Source organism: Arachis stenosperma, chromosome 4 (genome assembly GCF_014773155.1).
Source record: "Arachis stenosperma cultivar V10309 chromosome 4, arast.V10309.gnm1.PFL2, whole genome shotgun sequence".
NCBI classification, from domain to species: Eukaryota; Viridiplantae; Streptophyta; class Magnoliopsida; order Fabales; family Fabaceae; genus Arachis; species Arachis stenosperma.
In genome coordinates, this window is record NC_080380.1 from 59,197,457 (window position 1) to 59,204,428 (window position 6,972).

The following is a 6,972-nucleotide window of genomic DNA, read 5'->3' on the forward strand; positions in this document are numbered from 1 at the left end:
TTTCAATTACCAAAATTATAACTTCAATTATACCAAATATCTAGTAAAGTTTATACAAAAATTCTAATTAATTTAAACTTCAATTATCATGAAACTCTATTTAATCACCTTTAACAAAATAATTTTCTTAAAATAAATCACAAATAACTAATTATTTGATTTTCAAAAACTAGGGTTGTTACAGGTTGAACTAGTGACAACCATATCAAAATTTGATCGAAGGGTTATTTGTCGGTTTAGGACTATACTTTGACATGATCTTTGTTTGAAAAAATCTAGACCGGCGATAATAGCTCCGTCATAGGGTTTTTGTGGCTAATAAACTAGAATTGAACCTAACCCTCTAATCTATATTAAGTGATGAAGGAATTGGCGGTTGATTAGGTTAAAGGAGACTAAATCACTAAGGAATTAGGGTTTAGTCAAATACAGTTTGCCATGAAATGAATCTTGTATGATTAAAATAGGTGGTAAGGAAACCTAATCCGGAAGAATAAATAACTTCGAAACATTAACTATCTTCTCACATATCTTCACACTAATTTCACTGTTTGCGCTCTTACTCTCTGAATCACTATTTTAATACTTTTGAACCCCAAAACACCACTTCCTGCTTGCCTGACTAAGTGAATTACTCGACTATTATTGCTCAGTCCATCAATTCTCGTGGGATCGACTCTCACTCACCTAAGGTATCACTTGGTATGACCTGGTGCAGTTGCCGGTTCAGTTGTGGATATTCTAATTTCGCACCACAGAACCATGTGAAATGCATATATGTAAGCAGTTAAAAATCAATGGTTCAACAGGATGTAAGAGCATGTTATTGAATTCAATTCATGATATTCAAGATGTTACTAAATTTCACCAAATATGTAATACAAATGTAAATTTTCAAATCAATATGGCACTAGGAACTCAAAGCCACAATTAAGAACATTGGTGAATTTCAATCAAAAGTAGCTCCATAACCATTCAAGAATACACAATTCATGGTTGAAATGCCTAACAAGAGTATATTTTAAAACATATGGTGGCCACAATATATGAATCAAACATAGATTTCATTCAGGCAATCTATCAAATAGTTACTATGCAGTTCTATTTCCATGAAATTTAAACCAATTTCAACAACATTCAATCCCCAAAAAGTAGTAAACAAACATTTGCAATCTATATAACAATCAACAAGCAACTAATGTAACCTAATATTGACCTAACATGATTACAAAAATAAAAAAATAAAAGGCAAGGAAAACTAATTAAATAAAGTAGGACATAGGGAAGCAAAAATGGAACCTAAGAGATGAACAATGAAGAAGGGAAAGGGGAAGGTTGCGGTAGTACTTTGATCACCACCGCCGAAGTCATGGTAGAGATTTTGCCAGGATGAAGAGGAAAAACACGACCTGGGTCGCTGATACAAGGCAGAATTTGAAGAAAATGGGAATAGAGGGAAGGAAGAGGGGAAGGAAGAAGGGAATAGAGAGGAATGGCGAGTGGCGGTGGTGTCACCAGTGTAGAGAAGTCGCCAGGACAGAGGGGTGGAGAGTGGTGATGGTAAGTTTAGGGGGTGGTAGACGAAGAAGAAAGGAGAGGGATAAGTGTGGAGTGAAGTGAAGAGGGAAGAGTAGGGTTCGCAAGATAGGCTGAGGTATTTGAACACCCGCATCCGTGGCAGTAGGGTCACACACGCGGCAATTAGCCACTGCCTCTTGCTCTTGTGTACACGGACTGTAGCTACATAGAGGGTGGCCTCTGTTCATTGAGGTTACGTACGCAAAGGGTGGATGGGTGCGTGGGATGGTCCCAAAAATCAGAGATGTGTATGCGACAATACTGCCGCATACACGGGACCATCGAGCCACAAAAAATTTTTAAACACTTCAAAAGTTTCACCACACACAAGCTACAACTAATTCCTAATCTCTAAGAACTAAAACAAAGAAAGTTCAATTCTCAAGCAGATATTCAACATAAAAACAAGGGAAATTAGAACCAAATTGCATGGGTCTAGGAAGTTGTTTGGAGACTTCATTGAGAATTTGGCTCACCTACCACCCAAGTGGAATCATGATGACCAATTAGAGGATGGGTGTAAAAACAAAGTGTGGGATCCTAGATCACACAAGGAGGATCAATTTCGGGATCTCATGGTTTGTGAAGAACTCCATCAAAGCTTGGAGCTATTAATTTTGTATGATGGAGCTTATTGGAAGTCCAAGCATTGGTGGATGTTCAAGGATGGATTCAAGCAATTGCCACCTTGATGAGAGCTTCCCATAAGTCCAACTTAAGGACAATAAATAAATGTGCTAGGTGGGAGACACCCACCATGGTAACATCTTTTCATTTTTCCTTTTTGTATATATGGGTAAAATAAGTTTAATTTCATGTTTTGTTTTGTTAGTTAAGTTTATTTGGGAGTCTAGTAGGTTAGATAAGGTTTTATAGTGTTTTGGTAGCTGTTTGGAGGTTTGGAATGCTTGGTTTGGTGCTAGAACTTGGAAAAATTTTGAAAGACAGAGCACCATGCCACGCGTACGCGTCACCCACGCGTATGCGTGACCCTAGGTTTTTCGACCACCCACGTGTACACCTCACCCACAAGTACGCGTGACATCCAATTTTTCATGCTCCCATACAAAAATCAGAGAGTTGCGCGCATTTTGGGCTGGAATTGTGCCTCTAACACAAAATCTACCCACACGTACGCGTCACCCCACGCATACGCGTCGCCTCTCTGATTTGACCATCACGCGTAAGTGTAACCCACGCGTATGCGTTACACCACACTTCTTCCATTCATGTGTACGCATGACATGACGCGTATGCGTGACACCCCTGCCCTGTTTCACTCCCTTCTTTTCTTCTCTTTTTTTCCATTTCTTTCTTTCTTCTCTCTTTTTTTCTTTTCTTTCTCTCTTTCAACCATCATCCAACGCTACCATTCACCATCTACCATTATTTTCTTTAGTTGTTAATTGTTGGTTAGTTAGTTAGTTATTTAGTTAGTTGGATTTTTGTTTAATTTTCTATTTTTCATTATAGGTGTTGGATTATTAATCTTGTTTGCTATCTATTGCTACTGATTATTGATAAGATGTTATTTTAACATCATTGTTGTTAATTTTCATTGTTGGGATTCATTGTTGAGGTTATATTTTGTTACTTGGTTTTGAACTTTTCATGCTTAACATTTTTGAATAACAAGTGTATAACATTGCCTTCAAGCATTGTAACTCTTTTGAATTGCATGTTTTGGCCACCATACATTCATCATCCATTGTTAGGCAACTGTACATTATCAATGCATTTTTTTAGGTGATGCTTGTTATGATTTACCTTACTCACATCACCCATTTCATGCATTGAAATTTTGGAATTGTGGAATTGGATTGAAAGCTTACCTAGTAACATATTTTTGAGCTTTGTAAAGCTTTGTGGATGATGAGCGGATAATTTAACGCTTTTTTGCATTATTTTTATATAGTTTTTAGTATGTTTTAATTAGTTTTTAGTATATTTTTATTAGTTTCTAAGAAAAATTCACATTTCTGGACTTTACTATGAGTTTGTGTGTTTTTCTGTGATTTCAGGTATTTTCTGGCTGAAATTGAGGGACCTGAGCAAAAATATGATTCAAAGGCTGACAAAGGACTGTAGATGCTGTTGGATTCTGACCTCCCTGCATTCGAAGTGGATTTTCTGGAGCTAAAGAACTTCAAATGGCGCGCTCTCAATTGCGTTGGAAATAAGACATCCAGGGCTTTCCAGCAATGTATAATAGTCCATACTTTGCGCGAGTTTTGACGACGTAAAATGGCGTCAAAACACCAGCTCTCTCCCATTTTCTGGTGTCAAAACGCCAGAACTGGCATAAAAGTTGAAGTTAAACGCCCAAATTGGCACCAAAGCTGGTGTTTAACTCCAAGGAAGACCTCTACACGTGAAAGCTTCAATGCTCAGCCCAAGCACACACCAGGTGGGCCCGGAAGTGGATTTCTGCATCAGTTACTTATTTTTGTAAACCCTAGTAACTAGTTTAGTATAAATAGAACTTTTTACTATTGTATTTGGGATCAGGGGATCTATCTTTGATCATTTTATGCGATCTTAGACATTGGGGGTTGGGCTCACGGCCATGCCTGGACCATTATCACTTATGTATTTTCAACGGTAGAGTTTCTACACACCATAGATTAAGGTATGGAGCTCTGCTGTTCCTCGAGTATTAATGCAATTACTACTATTTTCTATTCAATTCATGCTTATTCCTGTTCTAAGATATCCATTCGCACACAAGAACATGATGAATGTGATGATTATGTGACGCTCATCACCATTCTCACTTACAAACGCGTGCCTGACAAACACTCCCGTTCTACATGCAAACAACCTTGAATGCATATCTCTTAGCCTTCTGGTTCACGATCAGAGTCTTCATGGTATAAGCTAGAATAAATTGGCAGCATTCTTGAGATCCGGAAAGTCTAAACCTTGTCTGTGGTATTCCGAGTAGGATTTGGGATGGGATGACTGTGACGAGCTTAAAACTCGCAAGTGTTGGCGTAGTGACAGATGCAAAAGGATCAATGGATCCTATTCTAACATGAGTGAGAACTGACAGATGATTAGCCATACGGTGATAGTGTATTTGGACCATTTTCACTGGGAGGACGGACGGTAGCCATTGACAACGGTGATTTCCCAACATACAGCTTGCCATAGAAAGGAGTATGAAGGATTGGATGAAAGCAGTAGGAAAGTAGAGATTCAGAAGGAATAACGTATCTCCATACGCTTATCTGAAATTCCCACCAATGAATTACATAAGTATCTCTATCTTTATTTTATGTTTATTTATCTTTCAATTATCAAAACTCCATAACCATTTGAATCCGCCTGACTGAGATTTACAAGATGACCATAGCTTGCTTCAAGCCAACAATCTACGTGGGTTCGACCCATACTCACATAAGGTTTATTACTTGGACGACCCAGTGTACTTGCTGGTTAGTTGTACGAAGTTGTGAAAAAGAGTTGAAATTACAATTGTGCGTACCAAGTTGTTGGCGCCATTGTGTATCACAGAAAATGTCCCTCTGACATGCTTTCTGAATGGAGCATCATAGGTATCTTCTATGATGGTCTGTCTGAACTGTCCAAGATGTCATTGGACAGCTCTACTGGAGGATCTCTTCATCTGAAGAAGACGCCTGCAGAAGCTTAAGAACTCATTGAAATGGTTGCAAATAACCAATTCATGTACATATCAGAAAGGAATCCTGTGAACAATGGGACGAATCAAAAGAAAGGAGTTCTTGAGATTGATACTCTGAATGCCATATTGGCTCAGAACATAATATTGACTCAGCAAGTCAATATGATTTCTCAAAGTCTGTCTGGAATGCAAGCTGCACCAGGCAGTACTAAGGACGCTTCATCTGGAGAAGAAGCTTATGATCCTGAGAACCCTTCAATGGAAGAGGTGAATTACATAGGAGAACCCTATGGAAATACCTATAATCCTTCATGGAGAAATCATCCAAATCTCTCATGGAAGGATCAACAGAAGCCTCAACAAGGTTTCAACAACAATAATGGTGGAAGAAACAGGTTTAGCAATGGCAAGCCTTTTCCATCATCTTCTCAGCAACAGACAGAGAATTCTAAGCAGAGCCACTCTGACTTAGCAACCATGGTCTCTGATCTAATCAAAATCACTCAAAGTTTTATGACTGAAACAAGGCCCTCCATTAGAAACTTGGAGGCACAAGTGGGTCAGCTGAGTAAGAAAGTTACTGAACTCCCTCCTAGTACTCTTCCAAGCAATACAGAAGAGAATCCAAAAGGAGAGTGCAAGGCCATCAACATGGCCAAATTTGGAGAGGAGGAAGAGGCAGTGATCGCCACTGAGGAAGACCTCAATGGACGTCCACTGGCCTCCAATGAGTTTCCTAATGAGGAACCATGGGAATCTGAGGCTCACACTGAGACCATAGAGATTCCATTGGATTTACTTCTGCCATTCATGAGCTCTGATGAGTATTCTTCCTCTGAAGAGGACGAAGATGTCACTGAAGAGCAAGCTGCCAAGTACCTTGGAGCAATCATGAAACTAAATGACAGGTTATTTGGTAATGAGACTTGGGAGGATGAACCTCCTTTGCTCACCAAAAAACTAGATAACTTGACTAGGCAGAGATTACCTCAAAATAGACAAGATCCTGGGAAGTTCTCAATACCTTGTACCATAGGCCCCATGACCTTTGAGAAAGCTCTGTGTGACCTAGGGTCAAGTATAAACCTTATGCCTCTCTCTGTAATGGAGAAGCTAGGGATCTTTGAGGTACAAGCTGCAAGAATCTCACTAGAGATGGCAGACAATTCGATAAAACAAGCTTATGGACTTGTAGAGGATGTTCTGGTAAAGGTTGAAGACCATTACATCCCTGCTGATTTCATAGTCCTAGAAACTGGGAAGTGCATGGATGAATCCATCATCCTTGGTAGACCCTTCCTAGCCACAACAAAGGCTGTGATTGATGTTGACAGAGGAGAATTGATCATTCGAGTGAATGAAGAATCCTTTGTGTTTAAGGCTCAAGGATATCCCTCTGTAACCATGGAGAGGAAGCATGAAGAGCTTCTCTCAAAACAGAGCCAAACAGAGCCCCCACAGTCAAACTCTAAGTTTGGTGTTGGGAGGCCACAACCAACTTCTAAGTTTGGTGTTGAACCCCCACATTCAAACTCTAAGTTTGGTGTTGGGAAGTTCCAACATTGCTCTGAACATCTGTGAGGCTCCATGAGAGCCCACTGTTAAGCTACTGACATTAAAGAAGCGCTTGTTGGGAGGTAACCCAATGTTATATTTATCTATTTTCCTTTGTTATTTTATGTTTTTTATAGGTTGATGATCATGGAAAGTCACAAAATCAATTGAAAAAGCAAAAGTAGAATGAAAAA